Raw genomic sequence first — 18,134 nt, 5'->3', positions numbered from 1 at the left:
AAATATTATTTAATACCAAACTGTTACTCTGCCAACAAATTCCAACAACTACCTTTTCAGTAAATTCCCATCCCAATGAATGTATGTATTAATAACTCAACAACGCCCTAAACTCTCAACATTGTGCACCTTTTCTCTTCACACTATTCTGACATTTCAACCATCAACTCACACTCTTCTTAACATTTGTTGAATGCAAAACATCTTTTCCCTGTAGCAAAATTCCCAGAATTTCCGGTAGTGTTCTCCCCATTGACAATGAATGGGAAATGTACCATATTGATACCATATGATACCATATTGATACCATATTGATATCATATTGATACCATATTGATAGCATATTTCTCGTTGGATTTGAAATGATTCCTGAGCGTGGTGCACACTGCTGCTCACTGCTCCCCTCACCTCCCAGGGAGTGAACAAGGAAAAGGGTCAAATGCTGGGGCCACATTTCACCACACCTGGTGTGTGTGTGTGTGATAGTCCACTCACCTTGGACAATTCTCTTAAGTTTTTTTTTAAAAATCCAGGAATTCCTGGTTTTCCAAAACCTTGTTTTCACCTCTTCCTGGAAAGTTGTCACAATCCACATTTTTCAGCCGTTTTCAACCATTCAACCTTCAACACATTCTTCTTAATCGGGACTAAAAAACTACCATTTTTTGTACGGATTCCCCTTTTTTTGAAAATTACCAGGAATTTTCTCCCCATTGACAATAAATAGACAATATACAAACCTCTCCATATCCCACATTTCTCCTCCCCTTTGAAGCCTTCCAACATCCACACACTCCACTCACCTTGGACAATCAAACTAACATCACCCGAGGGTCCCTGGTTCAATTCCCACCTAGTACCAACCTCGTCACGTCCGTTGTGTCCTGAGCAAGACACTTCACCCTTGCTCCTGATGGGTGCTGGTTAGCGCCTTGCATGGCAGCTCCCTCCATCAGTGTGTGAATGTGTGTGTGAATGTGGAAGTAGTGTCAAAGTGCTTGAAGGTAGAAAAGCGCTATACAAGTACAACCCATTTAATTTACCATTTAACATTTACCAAGTTTAAAAAAAAATCACAGGAATTTCTTTTTTTCCAAATTTTTTAACCATTTTCAACAATTCAACCTTCAAAACATTCTTCTTAATTTGGACTCAAAAGCTTTTTTTTTTTTTTTTTTCGTACAAATTCCCGTTGTTTGTTTTTAAATTTCCAGGAATTGACAATAAATCGACAATATACAAACCTCTCTATGTCCCACATTTCTCCTCCCCTTTGAAGTCTTCCAACATCCACACACTCCACTCACCTTGGACAATCAAACTAACATTTACCAAGTTTTTTGAAAATTCCAGGAATTTCCGATTTTCCAAAACCTTACTTTCACCTCTTCCTGGAAAGTTTTCACAATCCACATTTTTCAACCGTTTTCAACCATTCTACCTCCAACACATTCTTCTTAAGTGGGACAAAAAAACTACCATTTTTTTGTACAGATTCACATTTTTCTCAAAATTTCCAGGAATTCCCCCCCCATTGACAATAAATAGACAATATACAAACCTCTCCATATCCCACATTTCTCCTCCCCTTTGAAGTCTTCCAACATCCACACACTCCACTCACCTTGGACAATCAAATTACTATTTATTACGTTGTTTTTTTTAATTCTAGGAATTCCCGATTTTCCAAAACCTTACTTTCACCTCTTCCTGGAAAGTTTTCACAATCCACATTTTTCAACCATTTTCAACCATTCTACCTCCAACACATTCTTCTTCATTTGGAATCAAAAATGAAAAAAATGTTCTCTGTACAAATTCCTGGTTTTATCATAATTTCCAGGAATTCCCCCCAATAACAATAAATAGACAATATACAAACCTCTCCATTTCCCACATTTCTCAACCAATTTGAAGCCTTCCAACATCCATACACTCCACTCACCTTGGACAATCAAACTAACATTTACCAAGTTTAAAAAAAAATCACAGGAATTTCTTTTTTTTAAACATTTTTAACCGTTTTCAACAATTCCACCTTCAAAACATTCTTCTTAATTTGGACCAAAAATATTTTATTTTTTTCGTCCAAATTCCCGTTGTTTTTTTTAATGTCCATTGACAATAAATATGCAATATACAAACCTCTCCATATCCCACATTTCTCCTCCCCTTTGAAGTCTTCCAACATCCACACACTCCACTCACCTTGGACAATCAAACTAACATTTACCAAGTTTGAAAAAAGAATTCCAGGAATTCTTTTTTTCACCTCTTCCTGAAAAGTTTTTTACAGGCCACATTTTTTACCCTTCCACCTTCAAATGTTTTTCTTAATTTGGACTACAAAACTAAAAATATGTACAATTTCCTGTTTTTTCTCGAAATTACCAGGAATTTCCCCCATTGACAATAAATAGACAATATACAAACTTCTCCATATCCCACATTTCTCCTCCCCTTTGAAGTCTTCCAACATCCACACACTCCACTCACCTTGGACAATCAAACCAGCATGTTTCCCAGTTTGAAATAAAAATTCCAGGAATTCTTATTTTCACCTCTTCCTGGACATATTTCAAAGTCCACATATTTTTTTACCCTCCCATTTTCAAAACATTCTTCATAATTTGGACTACAAAACTAAAAAAATAGTCCTACAAATTCCCGGTTTTCTTGAAATTACCAGGAATTCCCCCCCATTGACAATAAATAGACAATATACAAACCTCTCCATATCCCACATTTCTCCTCCCCTTTGAAGCCTTCCAACATCCACACACTCCACTCACCTTGGACAATCAAACCAGCATGTTTCCCAGTTTGAAATAAAAATTCCAGGAATTCTTATTTTCACCTCTTCCTGGACATATTTCAAAGTCCACATATTTTTTTACCCTCCCATTTTCAAAACATTCTTCATAATTTGGACTACAAAACTAAAAAAATAGTCCTACAAATTCCCGGTTTTCTTGAAATTACCAGGAATTTCCCCCCATTGACAATAAATAGACAATATACAAACCTCTCCATATCCCACATTTCTCCTCCCCTTTGAAGTCTTCCAACATCCACACACTCCACTCACCTTGGACAATCAAACTAACATTTACCAAGTTTAAAATAAAATTCCAGGAATTTGTTTTCTCAAATTTCAACTGTTTTTAACCATTCCACCTTCAAAACATTCTTCTTAATTTAGACCAAAAATATTTTATTTTTTTACTGTACAAATTCCTGGTTTTCTCAACATTTCCAGGAATTCCCCCCCCATTGACAATGATATGCAATATACAAGACTCTCTGTATCCCACATTTCTCATCCCATTCGAAGCATTCCAACATCCACACACTCCACTCACCCTGGACATTATCTGTGGGACGGGGACTGGTGCCCACCAGGTGCCCACCAGGTGTTCACATGTCATTTCTAACATGATTGCAAAGTCCAGTGGAATGTAGAGTACTTGTGTAAGCACACTCAGAAACATTCTTCATTGTTCAATCAATACAACTCTCTCAGTGTCAATCCAAAGTCAACTGTGTGTGTGTGTGTGTGTGTGTGTGTGTGTGTGTGTGTGTGTGTGTGTGTGTGTGTGTGTGTGTGTGTGTGTGTGTGTATGTGTGTGTGTGTGTGTGTGTGTGTGTGCTTGTGTGTAAGCGAGCCGTGTCATGCCAATTAGCCGCCACAATTAGAGCAAGTTTGAGTGCAATGATGTTGTAATTTGAAGCGTCTGGCTGGTCGCTGATGGAAAGCAAGGAGGTGCCTGCAGGGCTGCAGAGCTGCGTGATTCCAAGCTGTCATCTGCTGGGGCGAGCGGGCGGCCATGCGTGTTGTGCCACATGACCCGCTCTTGTTCAGCCTTGTCAACATATTAACCTGAAGTCCCAAGTGGACTGCATGCTGCAGGACCGCAAAGAGTGGAGAACCAAACCAAAAAAAAAAAACAGCTTTCTGCACTTAGATGTTGTCTCAAAAATAACATTTTTGAAAGTAATTCCAGCCAGAGCACAGACCTAAATCCCTTTTTCAAAGAGTGTGGGGTCGTACACCAGAGATGTGCTTACATGTTGGGGGCATTTGTGCCAGCAAAAGTCATAAAAGTCTTACTAATTATTGTCATTTAAATCACATTTTTACATTGATCCCTCAGAAATATTAATTGTTTTCATTTTTTAACATTACAGTATACAGGTTATTTTTTCTATTATTCCAGTGTATTTTTACTTTTAAATAACATTTGATTAAAATTAAATGTACTGTTTTTTTCTATGTTATCCCACAAATGTATTACGTATATAACACAAACAATGTCTAGGTTAATTTAAACTGCCTGGAGGACTGGAAGAAATCTAATTAGTTGCCTTTAAACTTTGAAATATTATACAAATCCTTCAGAAATGTTGTATTTTGAGTACAGTAGGAAGGGGATTCGTGTGGCCCAATTTGTCACCGTTCACCTGACACATGAAAGGTGACAAATGTGTTGCACACGAAGGGCTAGTGTGATCAGCCCGTCTGCAGGAGCAAAGGTCACCGCCTCTGTTGATGGTGTTGAGGAGAGAGAGGAGCACCATCGGCTAGGGGCGGGGGGGATGTGCTGATGGCGAGACACAGCTGGCAGGTGATTAGACTTCAGAGGTGCTACCTGCTAATCTAATCATCTGTTGTCTTTAATAATGAGCGGCCAGGGAGAGACGGGGGAGAAAAAGGTCTGAAAATATTAATCGATATTAATGAGCATTAAAACTCTGTTGAAACGGCGCGTGAAGTGGGAAACGTGGAACGAGTAGGAAAGGACTTCCACATTGCACTCTCCACTTTAGCCACCGGATGGCAGTGGAGTTTTGGATAAATGAGTTTTGTGGCCATTCCAGATTCATACACAGCATCAGTGACTATATCGAGTGGTGTGGTGGACTGTTCGGGACGCCAATTTTATGTCTTAGAAAAGTCAGAATCTTAAACAGGAACAATAGAGAGTTTATTACAACAGTTTTATTTACTCATAATCAGATAGTACAAAGTTGGATTGAATGGATATGAATTAGAGACGTGTCTCATGAGATGAAAGATGGTGCACCCTCATGAAAGGAATTAAGAAAGAGCGCACACCAGGCTTGGTCTTCCCTTCTTATTTAAACGCTCCCTGATGGCCTGATTTGTAGCATAACAACTTATGTAACTGTCCTATGTTGAAATGTCACCCCCCCAACTTGGTCAGGGTGACTTGACCTCTTATGTGGTGTCCCTCCCAATGCATTCAGTTTAGAGGTAACCCCAGGACAGAAATGTTCCACTACATTGGCACTTTCCATCATTTTCAGCAGGCCGCGTTGCAAAATGAGTAGTTCCCGCCCCCTCTTCCTTTCACGCGAGATCCAGCCAGGAATGAATCCCTTCCCTACTGCTGCGTTATTTTACAAATACTTTTTGGTTTAGTTTATTTCAACAAATTCCCACTTACGTGGTGTGCTTGAGTTTCCACTCAGTCATGTTACCCCTCGCTTATCTAGAATATTCCACGTGTCCACAAGCAGTCGCATCATTCACACCCTTTGAAGGCCAAGCAGTACTAGTATTCTTCTTCGGTTTGATATTTGAATATCAGCTCAGTCCTGTTGCCTAAATTAATTTATTTCTGATGGCGTTTTGGGGATTATTATTGTTGTTGTTGCGTCGAGTCAATAAACTATGAGCATAAATGCCATTTATTTTCTTATTGCAGAAATCCATACTAGTAGAAACGCAATGGATGGCTAGAAAACTGAACAGCACTCTGGTTAAAAAAAAATAAAAAGCACTCCTGATAAATGGAAGGACACTGCAGCACCTGCAGTGAGCAAATCAGTCCAAAAGATGGCGCCATATCACAAACAATATGTCACCCTCTTTGGGTTTTTGCTTGTTGTATTTTATACAATTATTTGTATTTTTCACTGTCAGTCAGCAATGAACAATCCATAAATTATCCACTGCAGGGTTCAAAGTGTAGGGAAAAAGTAACGTCCTAATGTCATTTTATTTCTCACTTTATTTAATATTTGAACAATAACTGAGTGTTTTACATTCCAGCTCAGTCTTGTTACCTAAATTATGTTTTTAATGTTATTTGTTTGTTTTTCTAACACTTTCTGTTAAAATGCTGTAATGTGCGTAGTGTCAACAAGCTGTTAGCATAAATGCAATGTATATGCTAATACTATGCTAATAATTCACCCCTGTTACTTTCAGTCCTGTTACTTAAATGAGTCGTATTTGACTTTTCAGCTCCACTAAAGTTAAAAAAAGACAGAAATGTAAGTTTAAATTTTTAAATAACAATCAAATGGCCCACATAAGTAGTACTTTATTTTTCAATGTATCTGATATTCCAACTATGACTGTGTCCTGTTACCTAAATTATTTTATTTTTATTGGAATTTTTTTATTTTTCTGTACATTCTTTAAATAGGAAGCAAATGGCCGACATAAGTAGTTATTATATTTTCAGTTTATTTTATATTTCAACTATGACTACATATTTTTATACACCAACACAGTCCTGTTACTTGAATGATTGTTCTTTTTAATGTAATTTATTTTTCTATTCAATTTTCTGTTGAAATGCTGTAATGTGCGTAGTGTCAAAAAGCTGTTAGCATAAATGCGATGTATCTGCTAGTGCTATGCTAATAACTCACTCCTGTTACTTTCAGTCCTGTTACACAAATGAGTCGTCTTTAAATTTTCAGCTACACTAAAATTTAAAAAAGACAGAAATTTAAGTTTGTTTTTTTAAAAACAATCACATCGCCCACATAAGTAGTCTTTTTTTTTTTCACTTTATCTGATATTTCAACTATGACTGGTTCTTTTAAAATATCAGCTCAGTCCTGTTACCAAAATGACTGTCTCTATTTATATATATGTGTGTGTGTGTGTGTGTGTGTGTGTGTGTGTGTGTGTGTGTGTGTATATACACTGTATATATATATATATATATATATATATATCCATCCATCCATTTTCTACCGCTTATTCCCTTTTGGGGTCGCGGGGGGGCGCTGGCGCCTACCTCAGCTACAATCGGGCGGAAGGCGAGGTACACCCTGGACAAGTCGCCACCTCATCACAGGGCCAACACAGATAGACAGACAACATTCACACACTAGGGACCATTTAGTGTTGCCAATCAACCTATCCCCAGGTGCATGTCTTTGGAGGTGGGAGGGGCCTATCCCCAGGTGCATGTCTTTGGAGGTGGGAGGGGCCTATCCCCAGGTGCATGTCTTTGGAAGTGGGAGGGGCCTATCCCCAGGTGCATGTCTTTGGAGGTGGGAGGGGCCTATCCCCAGGTGCATGTCTTTGGAAGTGGGAGGAAGCCGGAGTACCCGGAGGGAACCCACGCATTCACGGGGAGAACATGCAAACTCCACATATATATATATATATATATATATATATATATATATATATATATATATATATATATATATATACATATACAAACCCCGTTTCCATATGAGTTGGGAAATTGTGTTAGATGTAAATATAAACAGAATACAATGATTTTCAAATCCTTTTCAAGCCATATTCAGTTGAATATGCTACAAAGACAACATATTTCATGTTCAAACTCATAAACTTTAATTTTTTTTTGCAAATAATCATTAACTTTAGAATTTGATGCCAGCAGAACGTGACAAAGAAGTTGGGAAAGGTGGCAATAAATACTGATAGAGTGGAGAAATGCTCATCAAACACTTATTTGGAACATCCCACAGGTGTGCAGGCTAATTGGGAACAGGTGGGTGCCATGATTGGCTATAAAAGCAGCTTCCATGAAATGCTAAGTAGTTCACAAACAAGAATGGGGTGAGGGTCACCAATTTGTAAGCAAATTGTCAAACAGTTTTAGAACAACATTTCTCAACGAGCTATTGCAAGGAATTTAGGGATTTTACCATCTATGGTCTGTAAAATCATCAAAAGGTTCAGAGAATCTGGAGAAATCACTGCACGTAAGCGATGATATTACGGACCTTTGATCCCTCAGGCGGTTCTGCATCAAAATACGTCATCAGTGTGTAAAGGATATCACCACATGGGCTCAGGAACACTTCATAAAACCACTGTCAGTAACTACAGTTGGTTGCTACATCTGTAAGTGCAAGTTAAAACTCTACTATGCAAAGCAAAACCCATTTATCAACAACACCCAGGAACACCGCCAGCTTCGCTGGGCCCGAGCTCATCTAAGATGGACTGATGCAAAGTGGAAAAGTGTTCTGTGGTCTGACGAGTCCACATTTCAAATTATATTTGGAAACTGTGGACATGGTGTCCCCCAGAACAAAGACGAAAATAACCATCCGAATTGTTATAGGCGCAAAGTGTAAAAGCCAGCATGTGTGATGGTATGGGGGTGTATTAGTGCCCAAGGCATGGGTAACTTACACATCTGTGAAGGCACCATTAATGCTGAAAGGTACATACAGGTTTTGGAACAACATTTGTTTTCATCCAAGCAACGTTATCATGGACGCCCCTGCTTATTTCAGCAAGACAATGCCAAGCCACGTGTGACAACAGCATGATTTCGTACTAAAAGAGTGCGGGTACTTTCCTGGCCCGCCTGCAGTCCAGACCTCTCTCACATGGAAAATGTGTGGCGCACTATGAAGCGTAAAATAGGACAGTGGAGACCCCGGACTGTTGAAGGACTGAAGCTCTACATAAAACAAGAATGGGAAAGAATTCCACTTTCAAAGCTTCAACAATTAGTTTCCTCAGTTCCCAAACGTTTATTGAGTGTTGTTAAAAGAAAAGGTGATGTAACACAGTGGTGAACATGCCCTTTCCCAACTACTTTGGCACGTGTTGCAGCCATGAAATTCTAAGTTGATTATTTGCAAAACAAAAAATAAAGTTTGTGAGTTTGAACATCAAATATGTTGTCTTTGTAGCATATTCAACTGAATATGGCTTGAAAAGGATTTGCAAATCATTGTATTCTGTTTATATTTACATCTAACACCATTTCCCAACTCATATGGAAACGGGATTTGTATATATATATATATATATATATATATATGTATGTGTGTGTGTGTATGTATGTATGAATCGATTCTCATTTTTTAAAAATTGTAGTTGTTTTTTTTTTTATTTTAATATATTTTTTATGTATTTATTATTTTATAAATATATACATATATACAGTATATATATATGTGTGTGTGTATATATATACATATATACTGTCTATATATGTGTATATATATATATATTGTATATATACTGTATGTATATATTTATACATATATTGTCAATGTAATATCAGAGTCAGTTCAATGTCAGAAAGCACATTTATTTGATAGTTTTTTTAAGTAAGTATTTTAAATCATTCCTATTATCATTCATTATGATGTTTGATGTGTTCCCTCTCTAGGAAGTTTTATTTCAGGGAGGAACACAACAAGAAGTATATATAAATACAAGAATAATAATAATAATGGTGGTGGTGTAGATGTCGGAGCACACATTGAAAGAAGAGTCATGAGTCATGAGGCGTCGGGTCGTTAAAGAAAAAAAAAGAAATGTTGCCGTCAGCAGGAGAACCATCTTTCTTTTCATTTCATCTTTGTCAGAAGAAATGGATTGAAGACGTCTGGCGTGCTCAGTCAATAGACGCTCGCTCATCGGGGCCACGCCCCCCAAACGCTCCTTTGCCAGCTCGCCATCAGCAGGGGCGCCCCCCCCCCCCCCCCCCCCCCCCCTCCCCGTGTGGCCCCCCCCTCCCTGTCTGTGTTTGTTGTGTTTGTGTTGGCCTGGCTGTGGTCAAGTGAATAATTGATGTGAGGATGAAAGTCAGACGGGGTGACGTGTCCTCTCCTCGGACGTGTGCTTGAAGTGCAAATGCATGTCGCCACTTGTTCCCGACGCCTGTCAGCATGTACCCCCCCTTCCCCCCCCTCCCTCGGTGTCACCCGTGACGCCGTCATTGACAGGCCAGTGACACGGCACGAGCACGTAATGGAAACCTATTGATTTTTACAGAGTGCGGCTCACGGGTCGGGATCGATGGTCCGCTGACACGGCGCCGCTAGTGTGGTGGCGTCCGGCAGCGTAATATTCACCCTAGCTGTCACCACCGCTGGCTGAGCAAACATGCTAGGAACTGACAAAAGTGTTGGGAACTGACAAACATGCTAGGAACTGACTCAGGACGATTATTTGACTGATTTCATGTTACAGCAGGGGTGCCCACACTTTTTCTGCAGGCGAGCTACTTTTCAATGGACCAACTGGAGGGGATCTACCTCATTTATATATATCATTTATATTTATTTATTTATGAAAGAGACATTTTTGTAAACAAGTTAAATGTGTTTAATGATAATACAAGCATGTGTAACACATATAGATGTCTTTCTTTCACCAAGACAAGAATATAAGTTGGTGTATTACCTGATTCTGATGACTTGCATTGATTGGAATCAGACAGTAATGATGATAACGCCCACATTTTCAAATGGAGGAGAAAAAAAGTTGTCCTTTCTGTACAATACCACATGAAAGTGGTTGGTTTTTGGCATCTAATTCATCCAGCTTCCAGACACTTTACAAGAAAAACATTGGCGGCAAATTCCGTAGCTTGCTTGATTGACATTCACGGCACCCGAGGGTCTTGTGAGATGACGCTGGCTGCTGCCAGTTCATTATTAGGAAAAAATGACAGAGAGGAAGGCCAGAAACACTTTTTATTTCAACAGACTTTCGCGCCGTCCCTTCCGTCAAAACTCTAAAGGCCCACTGCACATTTCCTAGCTTCACAATAAAAGCCCTGCTTCATGCTGCCTGCGCTAACAAAATAAGAGTCTGGGAAAGCTGGCGTGCACATCACTTTCTGAGGGATCGCTTGTGCACGCCAGTTTTCCCAGACTTTGTATTTAGTTAGCATGAAGCAGGGCTTTTATTGTGAAGATAGGAAATGTGCAGTCGGCCTTTAGAGTTTTGACGGAAGGTACGGCGCGAGAGTCTGTTGAAATAAAAAGTGTTTCTGGCCTTCCTCTCGGTCATATTTTCATAATAATGATCTTGCAGCAGCCAGCGTCATCTCACAAGACCCTCCGGTACCGTGAATGTCATTTAAGTGACGTCTTGGTGAAGATTGATGATCACTCATTTTTAGGTCGATTTTTTTTAAAAGCCTGGCTGGAGATGGACTGACACACCCCCCGCGGTCCACTGGTAGCTCGCCATCGACGTAATGGGCACCCCTGGTGTTACACAAACTGCATTAGGAACAACCTGGACATATTTGTTCAAAAGCCATTTTTATTGATTTATGACTTTAATTTATTTCTACATTCTTTTTCACATAATAATCTACAATCCAAGAATATTGCAACAAGCAAACCATTTTTTAAAAAATGATTACTTATTTATTTTGTATCGCTTTTTAATACTTTTAATTTTTGTGCAAAGAACCCAATTTAATTCTCATAAATTTACAACTTTTTTCTGGAGAAAAAAAGTATTTTTTTCTCGCAGTATTTTGATTTTTTTCTTGTCAAATAACTTATTTTATACAGCAATTTGTTTCCATGTAATATGCTGCTTACTTTCTCATAGCATTGACACTTTTTATTGATTAATGACTTCTATTTATTTATTATTAACTTTATTACAGCCATAATTCCTGTGAAAGTGATTTTTGTTCAAATAATCCAATTCAATTGTCATAAATTCCTGACCTGCTCCTGAAAAAAAAAAAAAAATCTGGTAATATTTACACTTTTTTTTTTTTCCCCCGACAAATAATTTCTTACATATAGCAATTTATTTGGATGTAAAATGCTGATAACTTCTGCGATGAGGTGGCGACTTGTCCAGGGTGTACCCCGCCTTCCGCCTGATTGTAGCTGAGATAGGCACCAGCACCCCCCGCCACCCCAAAGGAACTAAGCGGTAGGAAATGGATGGATGGATGGATGCTGATAACTTTTTCGTAACATTGCGACTTTTTTATCACGACGCTACATTTTGTTCTCTGGAACATTTTTTCCCCATGAAAAACATCTTGTAATATGTATATTATTTATTTGTTTTTTTTCATATTATTATTTTTATTTTTATTTTTTATTTTGTATTTTTTTCAAGATGGCGCTGTATTTATTCAAAAGCCATTTTTATTGATTTATGACTTTTTTTTATTTATTATTGATTTTCTTACAACCGTATTTCCTGTTAAAGTGATTTTTGTTCAAATAAACCAATTTCACTGTCATAAATTTTCGACTTGTTCCTGAAAAATTTAACTGTATTTTTTTCTGGTAATATTTCCTCTTTTTTTCCCTGAAAAATAACTTCCTACATATAGCAATTTATTTGGATGTCATACGCTGATAATTTTTCGTAACATTGTGTCAGGTTCAAACGCTGATGACATCTATTGAACAGACAAGAAGCAAGGAATCATGCAGAGACAGTTCAATTTTGCTCAATGAGGAGAGAAGTTTGGGGCTGCACACTCATTTAAAATCTCCCACCACGCTCTAAGGCACACCCCCCGTGCTCCTCTATTTATTTGGGAGGTCCCTGGTTACATCACTGAGGCTGCCTCTGAAGGAAGGAGGTAATTTCAGCAGTCCCAGTTAGACACAATATATGATTATTCAGAAATGGAAATGTGCTTACAGTGGTGATTATCGCCCTGTCTCTGCTTTGTCTGCGTCACAGTACTCCATGTTCTGGACAAAAACACTGATATGAGACGACTCGCAATCTCGGATTGCCAGTTGACTCATTGCACGGATAGAAAAGTACAACCTCAGCACAATTAATCGTAACTATAGCAACAGCCTTTGAGCATAAGTGTTGTGTGATAACTTAAACATAATTATTCTAACACATTTCGACTTTTTTCTCGCGACACTGCATTTTTTTCTCTGGAAAACGTTTTTCCGTATAAAAAAAATCCTGTAATAATTTGAATATTTTCTTGCAAGCGTGTTATTACTTTCAGACAACATTACAATTTCCTTCTATGTTTTTGTCCAAACATCACAACTATCTTCTAACACTTTCCACTTTATTTTAGTTTTTTATGAAAACATGACAACTTTTCTTTCAATCTATGCAAGTTTTTTTTCCAGGTACAGTACGAATTTTTCTTTTTTTTAAGACATTATTTATCAGATTAATCTACAATATGAGAATATTACAAAAAACAAACCAATTTTTTAAATGATTACTTATTTATTTTGTGTTTCTTTTATTATGATCGGAATTCCTGTTCCAGTATTTATTTTTCCAATAAATGTACGACTTTTTTCCCGGACAAAAAATACTTCTTTTTTTTCTCCCGCAGTATTTTGACTTGTTTTCTTGTCAAACAACTTATTATACATTGCAATTTATTTTGATGTAATATGCTGCTTACTTTTCATAGCATTGACACTTTTTTCTCACGACAATTCCATTTTTGTCGGAAACGATGCCATTTTTTTCAAACCATTTGAAAAAATATCCTGTCAGATTCTTAATATTTTTTTGCAACATTGTAGTTATTTTTGGACAACATTATGATTTACTCGTATCTTTTGTTGAAACATTACAACATTACAACTATTTAATAATTAAAGGCACCTGGTGAGATTTAGTAACTCTCACCAGGTGCCTTCAATAACTCCCACCAGGTGCCTTCAATAATTAAAGGCACCTGGTGAGATTTTTTAACTCTCACCAGGTGCCTTCAATAACTCTCACCAGGTGCTTTTAATAACTCCCACCAGGTGCCTTTAATAACTCTCACCAGGTGCTTTTAATAATTCCCACCAGGTGCCTTTAATAATTCCCACCAGGTGCCTTTAATAACTCCCACCAGGTGCTGTCACGCTAAATTTCTAGCCCCCTACAAAAACCTTCCCCCCCATTTATTTCCGGGGTCATGATTAATACAGACGTTTTTTTAAAGCTATATTGTAAAAATACAGATGTTTTGTTAACGCTATATTATAAAAAAAATAAAAAAAAACAATTTACAAACACAAGCTATGGGATGACACATTTACTTCCGGGGTCACGTTTCCTCTTATGTCATCTCATAGCTTGTGTTTGTAAATTGTTTTTTAAATGTTTTTTATAATTTAGCGTTAACAAAACGTCTGTATTTTTATAATATAGTGTTATATTTTTATAATATAGCGTTAACAAAACATCTGTATTAATCATGACCCCGGAAATAAATGGGGGGGGAGGTTTTTGTAGAGGGGAAGAAATTTAGCGTGACAGCACCTGGTGGGAATTATTTAAGTCACCTGGTGGGAGTTAATTAAGGCACCTGGTGAGAGTTATTAAAAGCACCTGGTGGGAATTATTAAATGCACCTGGTGAGAATTATTAAAGGCACCTGGTGGGAATTATTTAAGTCACCTGGTGGGAGTTAATTAAGGCACCTGGTGAGAGTTATTAAAAGCACCTGGTGGGAATTATTGAAGTCATCTGGTGAGAGTTATTAAGGGCACCTGGTGAGAGTTATTAAAGGCACCTGGTGAGAGTTATTAAGGGCACCTGGTGAGAGTTATTAAAGGCACCTGGTGGGAATTATTTAAGTCACCTGGTGGGAGTTAATTAAGGCACCTGGTGAGAGTTATTAAAAGCACCTGGTGGGAATTATTAAATGCACCTGGTGGGAGTTAATTAAGGCACCTGGTGAGGGTTATTAAAAGCACCTGGTGGGAATTATTAAAGGCACCTGTTGGGAATTATTAAAAGCACCTGGTGGGAATTATTGAAGTCATCTGGTGAGAGTTATTAAGGGCACCTGGTGAGAGTTATTAAAGGCACCTGGTGAGAGTTATTAAGGGCACCTGGTGAGAGTTATTAAAGGCACCTGGTGGGAATTATTAAATGCACCTGGTGGGAGTTAATTAAGGCACCTGGTGAGAGTTATTAAAAGCACCTGGTGGGAATTATTAAATGCACCTGGTGGGAGTTAATTAAGGCACCTGGTGAGGGTTATTAAAAGCACCTGGTGGGAATTATTAAAGGCACCTGTTGGGAATTATTAAAGGCACCTGGTGGGAATTATTAAAGGCACCTGGTGGGAATTATTGAAGTCATCTGGTGAGAGTTATTAAGGGCACCTGGTGAGAGTTATTAAAGGCACCTGGTGAGAGTTATTAAGGGCACCTGGTGGGATTTATTAAGGGCACCTGGTGGGAGTTATTAAAGGCGCTTCCTTGACCCGGGGGCCTCTCCCTGCAGTCGTGCGATGCTAAGAGATGTAGCGAGTGGCTAACCAGATTTATTACAGCTTGTCCCGATCAAGTCTTTTATGTCTATTGGTTTGCACTTGTAATGCCGCCTCCTCTGGGGGGACCCCGCCCCCCCGCAGCAGATGGCGAGTGAGGCTCTGGCAACGACACGCTTTTTCATGTCGGCCTCCCCTCCATCAATCCCTCTCCAGCCAGCGGAATAATGGAATAATGAAAAGGCCGACGGTGGTCACGGCCAACTCAATCTCATTATAATCTCTCTTTTTATTCATGCAGCCCCCCGGGAGGCGGCGTGGCCCCCACCTAGCCTCCAGAGAGAAGGTCTTGGAAGAGCGTAATGAAGGCAGAAGAAGGAGCATTAATGGACTTCACCTTCCTGCTTTCATCGCTGCTGGAAATGGTGCAGGGGGAGACCCCCGTGCCCACCGCTAAGTAGCGCACACACACACATGCGTATGGCTGGAAATACTATCACAACACACACACACACACACACACATTCTGTCTACAGGATGATTTGACTACAGAAACAAGGGTAAATGTGTTTATTCACAGGCCACAATATTAGGTACACTAGAGACCCCCACAAATACACCAAAAAAGACGGCTGTCATGGGGTGTCCAAACTTTTGGACTTGGTGGTCGTAATTGGCTAAAAGAAATTGGTCGAGGACTGAATATATATATATATATATATATATATATATATATATATATATATATATATATATATATAAGTATACATATATATATATATATATGAATGTATATATATGTATATGTATATGTATATATATATATGTATATAAATATATATGTGTATATATATCAGAGGTGTGGACTCGAGTCACATGACTTGGACTCGAGTCAGACTCGAGTCATGAATTTGATGACTTTGTACTGGACTTGACAAAATGTAAAAAATACTTGCAACTGGACTTAGACTTTAACACCAATGACTTGTGACTTGACTTGGACTTGAGCCTTTTGACTTGACATGACTTGCTACTTTCCCCAAAACCCAACGATTAAAAAGTTATTCAGGAGCGCTCAGTATCTTCCATTGTTTACGCGTGTTTGATAGCCTGTGCGCTACTGTCAGTACAACAGCCAATCAAATTACATCCACGTTGTTTTCGTCACACAGCATTCAGCCAATCAAATTGGAGGAAAACCAACGAAGAAGAGCTTTCAAACAACAGAAGAAGAAGTGCATACAATTATGCCATAAAGTGTTTTGTTCGGGTATTAAAAGTACGACTTGGTCAACAAAACAGGAATTGCCGTGTGCAAAACATGCGGTTGGAAGATTACAGACGGAGACGCAACAACTTCCAACTTCGTTCGACATTTGAAGATGCACAAAGAAGGGTAAGTTTTGAATGTTAGCTTGTGTTTATTGGCTGAGTAACGTAACTTTATTTGCTGTGGAGTTAAATGAGTGAGGCTGTAAACTCACTGCTAACATTAGAACCATAGACATCTTCTAAGTAGACGCAGCATGGAGTTAGAACCATAGACATCTTCTAAGTAGACGCAGCATGGAGTTAGAACCATAGACATCTTCTAAGTAGACGCAGCATGGAGTTAGAACCATAGACATCTTCTAAGTAGACGCAGCATGGAGTTAGAACCATAGACATCTTCTAAGTCGACGCAGCATGGAGTTAGAACCATAGACATCTTCTAAGTAGACGCAGCATGGAGTTAGAACCATAGACATCTTCTAAGTAGACGCAGCATGGAGTTAGAACCATAGACATCTTCTAAGTAGACGCAGCATGGAGTTAGAACCATAGACATCTTCTAAGTAGACGCAGCATCGAGCGCTACTGCCTGTTGCCGCAGACGAGACGCGGGGCCGCCATCTTGGAGTGGTGATCCACTCTACTCAGTGCAATTCATTTGTCAGGAACAATGAACTGTCAGTGCATTTAATTCATCTTACCTCACTGAATACCACTTATATTCACGCGCTTTTTGTCATACGTGTAACTATGATAAAGGACACATGTCTTGGCGTGTTCATAACTTGCTTAACAGAAATAGAATATTCTTATATGCTATAAGTGACCAGACGTCTGAGATCAAAACTGGGAATATAATCCCAAAGGGGAATAAACAGTCAGCTATTTTGAAGTTGAAGAAACAATATGATTAGGTTATATATACATGCATATATCCTACATAATGTATGAATACATTACATATCTATATATCTTACGGACCTATAGACCAGATGTTCTCAAATGGGGGTACTTGAAGGTATGCCAAGGGGTACATGATATTTTTTTTAATATTCTAAAAATAGCAACAATTCAAAGTCCTTTATAAATATATTTATTGAAAAATACTTCAAAAAAATATGAATGTAAATTCATAAAGTGTGAAAAGAAATGCAACAATGCAATATTCAGTGTTGACAGCTAGATTTTGTTGTGGACATGTTCCATAAATATTGATGTTAAAGATTTATTTTTTGTGAAGAAATGTTTAGAAGTAAGTTGATGAATCCAGATGGATCTCTATTACAATCCCCAAAGAGGGCACTTTAAGTTGATGATTACTTCTATGTGGAGAAATCTGCATTTATAATTGAATCACTTGTTTATTTTTCAACAAGTTTTTAGTTATATTTACATATTTTTTTGTATAAATAGTTCAACAAAGACCACTACAAATGAGCAATATTTTGCACTGTTATACAGTTTAATAAATCATAAGGTGATGACATAGTGCTGTATTTTACTTCTTTATCTCTTTTTTCAACCAAAAATGCTTTGCTGTGATTAGGGGGTACTTGAATTAAAAAAATGTTCACAGGGGGTACATCACTGAAAAAAGGTTGAGACTTTATCTCTGTTGTT

At 38.3% G+C, this 18,134-nt stretch overlaps 1 long non-coding RNA gene across 1 annotated transcript in view; it reads left to right on the top strand.

Annotated features, from left to right (window-relative positions):
• LOC133543363 (uncharacterized) overlaps positions 1-15,750 on the top strand; it is a 106,572-nt gene extending 90,822 nt beyond the window's left edge. Inside the window, exon 4 of the long non-coding RNA XR_009804360.1 lies at positions 15,544-15,750. This is a non-coding gene — a long non-coding RNA (uncharacterized LOC133543363). The remainder of the gene's footprint in view (positions 1-15,543) is intronic.
• Positions 15,751-18,134: the final 2,384 nt, after the last annotated feature.

The sequence above is a fragment of the Nerophis ophidion genome, linkage group LG26 (assembly GCF_033978795.1).
Source record: "Nerophis ophidion isolate RoL-2023_Sa linkage group LG26, RoL_Noph_v1.0, whole genome shotgun sequence".
Classification (NCBI taxonomy): domain Eukaryota; kingdom Metazoa; phylum Chordata; class Actinopteri; order Syngnathiformes; family Syngnathidae; genus Nerophis; species Nerophis ophidion.
This window is presented reverse-complemented; position numbering and strand designations above follow the sequence as displayed.